Source organism: Salmo salar, chromosome 01 (assembly GCF_965601325.2).
Source record: "Salmo salar chromosome 01, fSalSal1, whole genome shotgun sequence".
Taxonomy (NCBI): Eukaryota; Metazoa; Chordata; class Actinopteri; order Salmoniformes; family Salmonidae; genus Salmo; species Salmo salar.
In genome coordinates, this window is record NC_138291.1 from 41,382,939 (window position 1) to 41,398,035 (window position 15,097).

General features: G+C 40.0%; 1 protein-coding gene across 1 annotated transcript in view; it reads right to left on the bottom strand.

The window, feature by feature from the left end:
• Positions 1-10,705, bottom strand: part of si:dkey-87k14.1 (leucine-rich repeat transmembrane protein FLRT2) — a 57,819-nt gene extending 47,114 nt beyond the window's left edge. The window contains exon 1 of the mRNA XM_014195022.3: positions 10,498-10,705. The gene's annotated coding sequence lies outside the window, so the exon portion shown is untranslated. The remainder of the gene's footprint in view (positions 1-10,497) is intronic.
• Between the last annotated feature and the right edge of the window lie 4,392 nt (positions 10,706-15,097).

A 15,097-nucleotide genomic window follows, 5' to 3' on the forward strand; every position in this document is an offset into this window, starting at 1 on the left:
TTGCAGCAATCTCAATTAATGAATATTGTTTTAGTGGTGGTATCATTTCATGGCTGATACAGTGTGTACCATGAAAATAGCGAGCAGCGGGGGCTCGTGGTGCAGCCTGTAACCGATCTGGGCGGTTGCCTTGCCAACAAAAACTGACTCACTTCTTGGAATCTTTGAATTTGCAACAATAAATCAGGACAGGGAGTAGCGGCCAGTCAATCTACCCAGGGTCTGAAACTCAAGCCGTCACATTGTGTGTGTGGCTGGTATGTGTGTGTGCTGCATGTACATGTGTGGGTACAGGTGTGTGTGTGTGTGTGTGTGTGTGTGTGTGTGTGTGTGTGTGTGTGTGTGTGTGTGTGTGTGTGTGTGTGTGTGTGTGTGTGTGTGTGTGTGTGTGTGTGTGTGTGTGTCTGCATGTGTGTGTGTACATGTGTGTTGGGTCTAGGGGCTCAGAGTGAGGCGTCTCTCTGGATCATATCTGTGCCACTTAATCATGTCTCTCAGCAGCTGAACAAATGGAGATTGACGTTGTTCCCACTTCTGCTCTCATCCCTGTGAGTGGCTTACACACGGGCATGACCGATCCCAGCACATGCGTGTCACAAGATATACGAGCGGCTGCACATATGAACTACTTCACAAAATGTGTTGAAGAATAGAGTGGAAGTGTGCACTACATCGAACAGAGGATGAGCTAGGAATAGGACAGTTTGGGTCTCCACGTACGTGAGGCTTTTGTGACTTATGTTCTGACAAGCCCTCCCCGGCTAGCACAAACTACTTGGCTAACAAGCAATGCAGTGCAAAAGGGAGTACAAACTAACTCAGAGCAGACTTTCACAATTTCACTGGTCCAGGTAGTTTTAAACTTGCCATAGGCTATAGTCTGGCTTGTATTATACCATATTGAAATCATTACATTATAATACAGTTTGACTTGATATTGACACTGGGATATGGACTTTTAATGATTTGATACTTAACATGACTGAATAGTCATGAGAACAACCAAAAAAAGAGATGTAAGCCAAGTGTGTGATCTCTCCATAGACTTTGGCAAGTCAATTTGGGAACACTTATCTCATCCTGGTCTTATGAGGTAAAACAGACTTTCAAAAAGCTTTTAAAAAGTGAACTTTTCTAATGGGCCAAATGGTATCTTGAGATATTCACGTGTAACTTAGACCTTTGCTTAAATCTTTGATGTCAATTGGAGAAATCAGAGTCTTGAGTTATGCTTCCAAATATCAAATTCGGGTTTTGGCACCAATGTGCATATAATCAAAACAACACAAAGTTTGAAAATGTGCTTTACATGTGTTGTGGCTTTTATTCTTTATTTTCTTACTATTCCATCATTTCCTCCCTGTATTCATAAGCGTCGAAGAGTGGGTGTGGATAAGATTTAACTGTGCCGCAATAACAGCGATATTTTTTAAAAAGGTTCTCACAGTTCTCAATTTGTGTCACAGTTCAATTTGTCTAACTATTTCAAACTTCTAATTTCTGTCCAGACAACAGTATTTACAAGCATAAACAAACAACGCTTTTCCCCAAAACATTCTCTGTGGTATGTCATTTTATGGTACATACAGTTGTGTGTGTGTACTGTATTTGTGTGCGTGCGTGTGTGCATGTGTTCATGTATGCATTCTTGCTTGCTTTCTTGTGTGTACAGTATAAATAAATAAAACGACCAAACAAGTCCATTGAGCCAACATCCACACACATATATTACATCTGGTTTCTCAGATGAGGGCTATAGATGTTCTCTATCAACATAATCATCTCCACATGCCCTGTGGAGTGTGCAATGTTATGTACACGTTTGCTCCCTAACCACCGCCTTCAGCTACAAATCACAATCAAAATGATTACCTCTCAGAGATTAATGTAGCCTACTACATGACCTGTTACAATAATGCTTTTGGGTTGCATGATTGAATGGTTGTAGTAATTTTGAAGACAACAAATAATAGGCTACACAGGTTATTTTGTTCAAACTGGGATTGAAAATGTACCAAAACTTACAGTGCAGCTAAGAGTATAATAATGCTTATTTGAGGTAAGTTTTGGTAATGGTGTAGACAGAGCCAGTGGGTGACAATCAGTGGTTTAAGAGAGCTACCTAAAATAAGCATTTATACTCTTAGCTGCACTGTAACTCTCTTAAACCACTGATTGTCACCCACTGGCTCTGTCTACACCATTGCATCATGCCTAGGGCTAAACCATTTGTGTGCCCTTCTCACAACTGACAGTTAGCTCTCATTGGCTATTCTGAAAAAAATATGAAAATTCTGATTACAGAAGAAAAGGAGAGCGGAGCGAGACATCCCTTCAGAGATTGTGTGTGTTCGTTTCTTAATTTATATTTTTGATTTAATTGTATAATTTTAGATTTTTCTATTTATTTTGTTCCCTTTTCTCCCCAATTTTCATGGTAACCAATTGGTAGTTACAGTCTTGTCCCATTGCTGCAGCTCCCGGACTCGGGAGAGGCAAATGTCGAGAGCCGTTCGTCCTCCGAAACACAACCCAGCCAAGCCGCACTGCTTCTTGACAGAATGCCCGCTGAACCCGGAAGCCAGCCGCACCAATGTGTCGGAGGAAACACCTGGCAATTGTGTCAGCATGCATTGCACCCGGCTCACCGCAGGAGTCGCTAGAGCGCGATGGGACAAGAACATCCCTGCTGGCCAAACCCTCCCTCTAACCAGACGACGCTGGACCAATGCCTGGACTCAAACCAGGATCTCTAGTGGCACAGCTAGCACTGCGGTGCAGTGCCTTAGACCACTGCACCACTGTCTGTTTCTATGTGTGCTTGCGAGAGAGCTTTAGCAATTATTTTTTTTTCTCTATTTTCCCCTCCCAGCTCAGCTGAGGTCGATGCTTTGTCTTCCGTCTGGTCTGCCACCAGCGCTAGGCCCCTTTAATGTGAAAGACACAAGGTTAGGGGATCCACTTACTAAACAGCAGCAGCCTCCGCCAGGTAATCAACTAAGCATGGCATTGCAATTTGACCTGGGTCAACCAGGCTCATACCTCCACTTTAAGACAGGAGGAGAAAGCCCTGTGAATGTCCCAAATGGTACCCTATACCCTATTTAGTGCATTACTTTTGACCAGATCCCTAGATCCTCAGACACTCAGTCAATGGGAATTTGCATGAAATGCTTTCTATTTAGTGTGGCCTCTACTGTTCTAATCTTGGTTATCTCTATATCCCTTTGTCTCTTAGTGTTTTTTTTTTGTTTTTTTTTCTTGCCTGGAAGTAAAAATGGAAATGTTGTTTATAGACCATTGCATCATTTTGTTTGTTCCATAACATTCTTTAAATGTATGGTTTATAATCTGTTTCCAAGGATGCCAACAGGCTGAACGTATGTAGGAGTTAGGCTTAACCACTAATGGGGGTTAAAAAATGTGGCCTGCAGGAATGAGGTCTAATCCAAATAGAGCTGATTTGGATTTAAGCTTTTAATAAAGATGCAGAGCATCACACCCACTTGGCAGACGTAAACTTTTCCACTTCTCTTTGTTTCTTGGCAGCATCATGTAAAACAAAAGTAGAATCCAACCCACCGGTTGCCAACCCCTACTCTCCCAAACCTCTTTGAAATGCCCATTAAAGTGAATTTAGTCATTTTCTCCTGTTTTCATTTCCCTCCTCCTCTGCCTCTGGAATGATGCTAATATGTTTTTCTAGCCAAGTGCCCCGACACCACAACAAATTCTTTAGGAGCGAAGCAAGAGTCTAATGTTTACCATCTTGGAACTCGTTTGGAGTTCATGCTTTTGGAAAATCTGAAATACACCAGCGGATCGTTAACAACCTTTTTTAACATAGCCCAGTTATTACAGAGCTAATGCTGCATTGGATGGGTTGATCTTCAGTTTCGGCTAAGTTTGCAAAATTTCTGTAACGTTCCTCAAATTCACAGGTTTTCCAGAAATCCCATTTAGAAGATTCCCAGAATCAGGGTGGAAAAAGCAGGAAATCCAGAATCATCCAACCAGTATTTCTGGAAAACCTGGTAATTTGGGGAAAGTTAGTATTTTTTCAACCCTTGAGGAGAGTAGAGGATTCAAGGCTAATGGTTGTTCAGAACCACTGGCTTGGTCTCAGTGGGAGGTGCTAACAGTATAAATGCATAAATAAATAATTTGGTAATTTGAATAACCGAAGAAAGAAGCTGGAGCCCCCTGCTAAGAAATATATTGTCTGGTCCATTGAGCTAGATATCTCCTCAATGGAATACAGTTCAGCCGATTCAATTCAATTCAACAGTAATCTTGTATATTACAGTTGATATGCTCTATCTAGCCTGATCATAAAATGTAAAGACCTAAATATGAGACCGTTTTTTTTGCTTCATTTGATGATATCTACTCACTATATGCTTCATAGAAAAACCCAGACAACTCTCTAAAGTTAGGTGTGAAATTATTCAGTCTCGTACTGAGAAACTTCTACAGTTTGCTATAGAATACTACAGTACTTACTATAAAAGTCTATAGTAAACTGTAGTATACTGTAGAATACTTTACTACATACTGTAGTATCCCTCAATAATGTGTACACAGCAAATTCTCCAGTGTTAAATCAACATGGACAGTGTTACATTTAACACTGGTCCAGTGTCTATATGGGTCCACACTTTTCTGAATTAAATTAACAGACTGCTTAGTGTAAAGGCTTATTTGCATATTTTCCAGAGTGCCTTGCCTTTCAAGTAAATTGTATAGTTGCCACCAATGACTGTATTTGTTAATGACAGACATGGCTGTTGAATTCACTAAGCATGCTTATAATCTGATATGTTAGAATTAAAATACAATTACTTAACACAATACAACAAGTATTTCAGAAAGTCACATTATGATGGATTGCAAAGTGATTGTCACGTCCTGACCATAGAAAGCTGTTATTTTCTATGGTAGAGTAGGTCAGGGCGTGACAGTTTTTTTTTTCTAGTTTAGTTTTTCTATGTTGTTATGTTCTAGTTTTGTATTTCTATGTTGGTTTTTTGTTTGGGATGATCTCCAATTAGAGGCAGCTGGTCATCGTTGTCTCTAATTGGAGCTCATACTTAAGTAGGTGTTTTTCCCACTTGGGTTTGTGGGAGATTGATTTTGAGTAGTGTATGTTTCACCTCTGCGTCACGGTTTGTTGTTTTTTGTTTTTTGTTCTTTAGTTTATGTGTATGATGTTAGTTTCATAGTTTCACAGTGAAAATAAAATGTGGAACAACCCACATGCTGCACTTTGGTCCGTTCCTTCCTACGACAACCGTGACAGTGATGTGTAATTCATATTGCAATCAAGGCAGAGTGGGGATATCTAGCATTTGGAATTTTTATTCAACCACAACCTGATTTCAGATTGACTGCCGGGTTGGGAAGTATAAGATGTGAAACTACCTAAAGCATCTAAACTGGAGTTTAGAAAAATATATGTTAATTATACTTGATTAACATTAGATTAATTACGCTACTTTGTTTCAAAAACATATATAGAAACAAAAAATGTTTAAAAAATCCTTCCAGGTTATAGAAAGATCACATATTCACACACACACAAACACACTCTCCACTTCTATGTCAAAGATAATAAAACAAAACACTATAGTAAATACTACAGTATAGTACGATCCTCAAGAACAATACATTAATTACCATAGTATTTATACTATAGGTAACTGGAAATACAACAGTAAACACTACAGTAAAATCTACAAAAACACTACAGTGAATGCTACAGTAAAGTCTGCAAAAATACTACAGGGAATACTATAGTATTTATACTATAGTATTTATACCATAGTATACTGTAGAATCTGCCCTGAGTGGAAGTAAAATTTAACAAACTAAAAACCAGAAGCATGACATGAGGACAAGGCACTTTGTGACCAGCTAACAAGAGACCCCAAAAAATGTATGCCCTGTCATTGTTCACAGTTTGGAGTTAAGAGCCCAAGTCCTTGCTTAGCCTCAATACGTCTCCCCTCATTTGTGAAAGAGAATACCCCTGGAACCATCCATTTACTACAAAGTATTGCTACTACATATTTCAGCTCTGTCCTTGTTCTGGAAGCCCCTTTAACCTGTCTCCAAAGCCAGGGGAACCAGCTTCAAACCAGCCCTGCCCGGGGAGAGGAGATCTAAAGATATACTGTACTATAGTCATTAAGTCTTGTAGTCATTAGGTACCCAATGACTGTACTGTCAATGGGCCATTTCAGCAAGTATTCACTGTTTGTGTGTGTGCACGTGCGCATGCATGTGTATTGTGTTTCTGTATGTGAATGTTTGTGTTTTATCTTTCTACAACTACAGTGGCGTACAGTAGGTGACCTGTCCACAGCAACCCGACCAGCAATGAAACTGTTATGCCGCACTTTGTCACTGTCACATGTCTCACAACACGTAAATCCACTGTGACTTCTGTGGCATAAGCAAAGTGAAAGCCCCAGAATGGGTTGTTGCTTTTGTCAACATACAGAGTAGTAGCCAACATAAATTCATTTTCATCACAATATAAGTGGCTGGGAGCCATAGGATTCATTTAAACTGTTGCTTTTTCTAGTAAATACATTTTCCAAAACTTCTTCAGGCACTAGATATAACAAACCTAAAACTACAAAACAAAAACTGCTGGTAAAAGTTTGTATTCTACTCCATGTCATATTTTTGTAGAACAGTACAAAAGCTCTTTTTGATCTTGAGATGTTTTCAAAGCTCTTCCACTGGTCAATCGGCTTCAGAGAAATACAACAATCATCCTATTGAATCACAATACAGTTGTGAGATGTATTCAAATTCTGGTCTGTCGGAATTGTACTATTTCTCTGAACAGCTCTGTCCAGGATTTAATGATTGAGGTAGTATTTGAATGAATTAATGTCAGTAAATAGAACTGCAGGGCAAACAGCTAAAAAGAGGCTCTGATGGGATAGCAACCATAACTGTGGTTTCACCTTTGATCAAAACACTGTAAAAGACAAGCGGATGGACTGCAAACACACTAGGAAAGCAGAGACATGCAATATGCACACACACAAACACAACCCCCACACATATGCCCTTGCAAACACATACAGTAGATATACACACCGAACTCTTCTAAGAGCCTATCCGTACAATGCTCAAGAGGCCTAGTAGTGAAGACCCCCATTGAGACTTTCATTTTATTCCCCTTTTGACAAAGGAAACAACTCATGTAAGATTTTGATCTGGTTCTGTCTGTTGTTTTAAATCTACTATTCCAAGCTACACTATGTCATGTCACATCTACTCCCGCTCCCCGTCGCTCAACGTCGCCAGTTTATTCATTATTACGCACACCTGCCACCATCGTTACGCGCACCTGCGCCTCACGACACTCACCTGGACTCCATCACCTCCCTGATTACCTCCCCTATATCTGTCACTCCCTTTGGTTCTTTACCCAGGCGTTATTGACTCTGTGTTTCATGTATGTATGTACGCACGCTACTTGAGTTTCTTGTTTTGTTCACTCTCTGTACTTGCTTCCCGATTCCTAGCATACACGTTACACACTGTAATGGAAAACTGTAAATTATACGGTAATTTTGTATATTATCAACAGTAAAATACTCTGAAATGTTTTAATGCAGCATACTTAACATTAGGATGCATTGTGGGGAATTGTTGTGGGCAGGGAAAGAAATGCTGCGTTTCAAATGGTACTGTAATTCCACCCCACAGAATAAAGTACATTACCGTATTTTTGGAACAACAAAAACCTTTTGACCACTAGTGAGTGCATGTTATTGTTGTTTTCGGATAATTAACATATTTTGAGACATGCCTTATAAGAAGCTATCTTTGTTGCAACAGTGAATTTAACTCCTATGTGGTTATAGTGCCCCAGCATTTTAAAATGTATAGGGGACAGATTGGAGTGGCAGCAAGTCTTAAATCTTAAAGCTGCAATGTGTAACTTTTTGGGCGACATGACCAAATTTACATAGAAATGTGTGTTATAGATCTGTCATTCTCATTGAAAGCAATTAAGAAGCAGTAGATATGTTTTATGTGATCTTTTTCTATGCTTCCTGTTGTCAAGTTTATTTTTTTCTTAATTTTGTATCTTTTTTTAACCCCCATTTCGTTATTCAGGTTTAGTTTTTGTGTCTTTTACTTTCTGTTTTGTACACCAGCTTCAAACCTCTGACAATTCATTATTTTTGGTTATAATTTTTTTTAATGGTTTAGATGGTACAATGATTCTCTACACTATACTTGCTTGTTTTGTCACATAACCTAAAACTAGGCAAACTATTAGACATTTTGCAAGCAGGAAATGGCGGAGCGATTTCTGCATAGTGCATCTTTAAATGGTTGAGGATTTTGCCATGTCCTTTTAGTCTGTTTTGCCCTGTAGTTGCTGTCAGTTTAGAAGCCTTTGTTTAGGCTGCTAGATGTGCAAGTAATATACTGTAAAACACCAAATAATCATTAAAATCCTTAAGTGTCTATTGACGCATGGGCTGCGTCTCAATCCACCACATCCGCCTATGTCTGCCTTTCACATCTGGCGGTGGAAGGTGGCTGAGCTACAGCGGTGTTTGTCAGACCATGAGATATCCCAAAAATTGGTCTTCTCATGGAAACGTTTGGGCTACAAACTAATATGTAGCGTCCGGAACATTTGGGCTTCAAACTAATATGGAAAGATGAGATTCTCACAAACATGATTGTTTTCTCCGTTTTGCTCTCCGACCCCCACAAGTACCATGGGACTCGTCAGAACGTAAGCTGATCCTGATTAAAAAAATTGAAGTATGGAGGTAGTTTTGAGCCAACAAAAAAAGTGCTTAAATATGTGTCCAAAAAACTAAAAGCTATTCCTTATGATTTATTTTTGGACCGTCTGTTTTGCCATTTATTAATATGTTGTTCAATGCGTTTCTATGGGCTATAGTTATAAAGGCCAAATAATTATAAAAAATGTTGATACCTACAGGGGTCATAAAATTCTAAATCAAATAGCTAAATGATCCATGGTATGACCATCTTAAAATAATTCCATATGTTGGCTTGGTAAAACACCCTCCCAAAGGCTTAGACCTTCAGTATGCTGTAATGTTTATAAACACTTTACCTAGCAACCAACCTGCTCGCACCAATCCCTTACAATTACAGTAAAATACTGTGAAATACAAACTCCTGTCCTCAATGAATTTCATTCATTCATTCATTCCTTCATTCCGATTACAGTAACATTTACTTTTTTACAGTACAATACAGTCAATTATATGGTATTGTATTGTGTGTCATTACACAGTACTTGCTTTGATACTGTATTTATTTATATTACTGTAGATGTACTGTAATATGAAATACAGAATTTTACTTGCCACTGAGCCTGTAAGCTACTGTCAAAATCAAGGTAATCCCTTTCCAGTGAACAAAATTCCCAGAAGTGGAGAAACGGTGAACAGTTATACGGATTTCATGGACTGTGGCCCGTCTGTAGTTATTCTGAATTCATGTTCAGATTTAAAGAACTTACATCAATACATTACATCAGACTAGATGACATCTGTGTATTTTCAATGAATTGCATTTTGTGGTATCGCTGTATTTTACAGTACTGTTTCCAATAGGAGATTGTATGATAGTAACGGTACTTACGTCAAAAAAACTTGAATTTGTAACTACATGTTAAGCTGGTTTCAAATGGTACGGCAGTGCTTGATTAAATAAACTAGTAATTAATGTTGTTATTGTGTAGTTACAATTGTAACAAGTATTTTATTTGTAAATACCTAGAAAATACTGTACTGTAAAATAAAGTAAAATACAAAATAAAATACCACCATATAGGCTTTACAAATTAAGACAAGTCATTAAAAATATATATTTAAATATATTCTGTGGTCTTATTCTCCAAACACTAGCACGGAATTGAGGAGGAAATTCACTCAACAAAATAAATTAAGTAATAGGATAATTCCGTATTTCCATCTACAGGGCAAATCTGTGAGCCTTACGATATATTAAGACATATTTGAAAAACTACAGTACGTGTTTCACGCTATGTCTTTGGACATAATACTTGAAAGGCCAGCAAGAATTCAAACTATCTATGAAACTACCCTTGCATGTGTATTGCATTATAAATGAACACTTTCAGCTTGAGTTACTCCTCGTAATACATGCTGTGTTACATGTGATCTTCATATAACTTTGAATATAACTTTGAATATGGTTTCTTGTTTCACATTTGATCACAATGTACTGTATCATTGATTATAACTCTGAGGATAGTTTTGTCGTTCATTATGTTTTCACCATTCATACTTTTATAAGGTTTATCGAACCTCTACCAAACATGTCTTAGCAAACATTGAAATAATGATCATAAAGATTTGAATTAATTGTCCACCCGTAAGCGCATGCAGCAACAATTTAACGGTTCCCCATACAGATACTCATTACATCAGGTAATTAGGTAGACTGGCTCTTTACCTTCTCTAGGGCTGCTGTCAGGGACTCTAAATTCATGCAGTCTCGCAGTCCTCCGTGGCGCTCCCCCTTCCTTGTTCTGCACAGTCGACTTGTAAACTTTCAGAGAGAGAGCAGGAGACCGGGGCCACTGCTCAGCAGCTCAAGCAACTTTTCAGTGAGATCAACACCTCAGCATTTCCTTCTCTTCATCCTGTGTAACTTAACCCTCTCACTCCCTCTGTCCCTCTTCCTCAACTCCCCCTCAGCCCTGGACCAGCCCTCCACAGGCAGGCATCACACCTCCAGTTGGGATTTTGACTTCCTCTCCTTTTTATTTAACCCCTAAGCCCAGCTAGCGATGAGCTCACAGGTGCAGTAGGGTCGGGTTTCCAGGCCTCGTGAAGGAAGGAGAACCTGGGGAAGACCAGAGAACACAGGGGAGAAGGAAAAAGTAAGATAGGCCAGGCTGGCTGGGAGTCTCTATATCTCACCTTGCTTTAGAACAGAATCGCAACTTCAACGAAGCTTAAGGTAGGGGAAACGGTACTCTTGTGAACAATGAGGGGTTCCCCAAAAAAAGAGGTACAGAAACTTTTCAAGCTAAGCGGTCGCTTTTATGAGGTCAACGTGAACAGTCTATGTAGCTAGCTAGTTTAGTTAGCTCTGGGATTTCTATGGGTTCATTACAGTGTGATGTGCTTTTACGTCATCTCAGATGACTTACCTATGACCTATTTTTACGTGATGTGTATCATCTGAATGTTGCAGAACACATGTGCATTGCATCATTAAAGGTAATGACATCATGTCATAACCCCTCCTAGTATTGACGGTAACGGAACCGTTTAGTAGTTCATTGGAGAACACCCCATTGAAGAACACCCCATTCCATGTAGAGTGCAATACTTTTGACTAAAACCAGTGCATAATAGGGAATAGGGTGCCATTTGGGACGCAGTCAGAACATATATAAAACTCACTACTGACTTGTTAGTAGTTGTGGGACAAAGAAAACGTGTTTTCTTCAATCTCTTGTCAACAGGGATACTGTAATTCAAATCAACAGGACTGGACGGCAGTATGCCTAGAAACTTCTCTCTGTGTTTGTGCATGTGAATAATGGAGCCGTGATCCACAGATTAGGTATTAGCCCATATTTATTATTTATCTGGGTGAGAGAAAGTGCTTTGACAAGGTCTAGCTAGCACAGGCTCCCACTGGTCAATGGCTGTCTCAAATTGAACCCGATTTTCTATATAGTGCACTACTATTGACCCATAGGGCTCTGGTCAAAAGTAGTGCACTACATAGGGTGCCTATGTGTCTTCTCCAGAGGAGGCTGGTGGGGGAGCTATAGGAGGACAGGGTCATTGTTATGGTTGGAATGGAATAAATGGAACCTTATCAAACACATCAAACATATGGAAAGCACAAGTTTGACATTGTCCATTAATTCCATTCCAGCCATTACAATGAGAGTCTGTCCTCCTATAGCTCCTCCCACCAGTATTTTCTGGTCCTCTCATTTAAAATCATTAGGGAGTTTTAACTCCTATAGATTTATATCTCAGTTCTCTATCTTTATGCTTTTTGTTGTCACCCAGAAGGAACTTACATTTTTTTTCAAAATATTGTAAGTAGTATGTATCTCGGACGGGGACTAAAATGAACAGAATGCAATGTCAACAAATTTGTCATTATTGATGTGGAATCAACAAAACTCCAAAGCCAGTTAACCAACCAGTCATAAACACCTTACAGTAAAGAACTGGAATACATGTCACAGTTTTCAATCCTGTCGACTACACCACAATGTCCAATCTGTGCAATATCTTTTGGGGGAGATGTCTGCAGGGCCCCTAGACATTCAGGGAGGTTGTAGTGTCACATGCCATTTAAAGAACAGGTCATACCTTTGATTATATCATCTTTGCAGGTAATGCAATACAACAAATATCACTCTGTCACTTTTCTAATACACCTCAGGAATGTGTCTGGCTTGTGGTATGTGTGAGAACATCAGTTACAGTATCACATAAATTATACATGTATATCAATGAAGAAGCATTCAAAGAGAAGAGATTCTCTGTATGTTCTGCTCGAGTGTGAGAATTATTCATTCAAACATCCCAGGAATCCCCCTTTTCTCCCCCCAGGAGGTAGTTCTGTGAACGTTAGAGACCACACTCGATACGTCACCAGCTCTGAGCTGTTCAGACAGACACTAATATAATGTTACCTCTGCAGATTGCAGGAAATGAACTCTGTAAGATGTCATTGTCCCTGAGCTCTCTCTCTCTGTGTGTGTGTGTGTGTGTGTGTGTGTGTGTGTGTGTGTGTGTGTGTGTGTGTGTGTGTGTGTGTGTGTGTGTGTGTGTGTGTGTGTGTGTGTGTGTGTGTGTGTGTGTGTGTGTGTGTGTGTGTGTTGAGTTGAGTTGGTATGTGCTGTTATTGTAAGTCCCCGAGCAAGAATTGTCTGTATGCCCTTAAAAAAAAAACATGTGAAATCACATATAAAATAGCTGTTTTCACATGTTGATCTTAAATTTCACGTGAAACTATATTTTCACATGTATTACATTTAGAGTTCAGATGTTAAACACAACCTTTTAATATGTGAGGAGAATAACATGTTTAAATTTAATGTTTCACACGTAAAAAATTCACTTTTTGGGGGGTGTTAACTGGTAACGTGTTTGTTACAATGTGCATTATAAAAAAATATTGTTCAGAGTCAACATTTCAACATTTTGAATGGTAAGGGTAAGGAAGATGGTATATGAAACACAAACATATTTAGACTGAAAGCGATGCTGTTGTTATGGATGCCAAGGGACACTGACACTTGATGTGCATCCCAAATGGCACCCATTTCCTTACAAAGTGAATAGAGTGCCATTAGGAACGTAACATTTGAATGATGTCCCTGAGAAGAACAAGCCAACATTATTTCATAGCAGTGAACACATCTCTAGATACTGTATATCTAGTAGGGGAGACCGGGGTTGGGGTCTCACGGGTTGGCTCACGGGTTGGCTTTCACAGTGCTACTTACTCCCAATCTAAATGGCGCTGTGTGATAGTTTTAAGGTTTAAATGTGTGATTTCTTTGAAAGAACTCTTCCAGCTGGCCACCTTACTTCATGTCAGCATGATAAAACATTGAGGGGAGGGTATTTGTGTTTTTCATTGGTTGTCATGTCCTGACCCTAGTAAGATGTTATTTTCTATAGTAGAGTAGGTCAGGGCGTGACAGGGGGTGTTTTGTGTTTTTCTATGTTTTCTATTTCTATGTTTGTTCTAGGTTTTCTATTTCTATGTTGTTGTTTTTTGGGTTGATCTCCAATTGGAGGCAGCTGGTCCTCGTTGCCTCTGATTGGAGATCATATTTAAGTAGGAGTTTTTCTTCCTGGGTTTTTGTGGGTAGTTGTTTTCCATTTTGTCAAGTGTACCTGACGGAACTGTTGGCTGTCGTTTTGTTTAAGTGTCTTCATTAAAGTCAAGAAATGAGCACTCTACACGCTGCGCCTTGGTCCCCTTTATACGACCCGCGTTACAGAACACCCAACATGATTGGATCAAGCGGCGTGCCCAGGCAGAAATGGACACCTGGTCTCATAAGGAGTGGACAGAGAGAAGAAACTGGACTTGGAGCCAGGTAATCAAGCGATATCGGAGCCTACCTGGGAAGAACGAGAGGCAGACACCCACATCTTTTTGGGGGGGGTGCACGGGTAGTTTGGCTGGGCCAGGGGTGAGGCCTGAGTCAACTCCCCGTGCTTATTGTGGTGAGCATGAGCCTGCTTCTCGCACTCTCTGTCCAGTGCGCCTCCATAGCCCAGTACGTCCTGTGTCTGCTCCTCGCGCTTTCCCGCCAGTGCGCCTCCATAATCCAGTACGTCCTGTGCCTGTTCTTCGCACTCTCCCTCCAGTTCGCATCCATAGCCCAGTACGGCCGGTGCCTGCTTTGAGCACTTGGTCCTCAGTGCGTCTCCCCAGTCCAGTGAGACCGGTTCCAGCTCCACGTACAAAGCCTCCAGTGATAATCGATGGTCTGACGCCTGTAGAGATGATCCATGGCACTAAGCCTCTTGTGATGATCCATGGCCCGGAGGTTTTCTATTTCTATGTTGTTTTTTGGGTTGATCTCCAATTGGAGGCAGCTGGTCGTCGTTACCTCTGATTGGAGATCATATTTAAGTAGGGGTTTTTCTTCCTGTGTTTTAGTGGGTAGTTGTTTTCCGTTTTGTCAAGTGTACCTGACGGAACTGTTGGCTGTCGTTTTGTTTAAGTGTCTTCATTAAAGTCAAGAAATGAGCACTCTACACGCTGCGCCTTGGTCCCCTTTATACGACCCGCAAAAAAAAAGATACAATCAGTGGCCAACTTAGTAGATACACCACCACGTTCACGAAAATGGTTCACTCCTACAGACAGTGAGTCACATAGCCCTATGCAGTCGTTGGGTCACAGTGGCCATGTTTTGGATGACTGGCTGCGAATGTTTATTCAATTGTTTTATTTCTGCCTTTCCTATTCCAGATATTCTGAAATTCTCCAAAGTATCCCATGTATGTAACTTTATACCGGCTGAGCGTGGTATAATCGTCGGTGCCAGGCG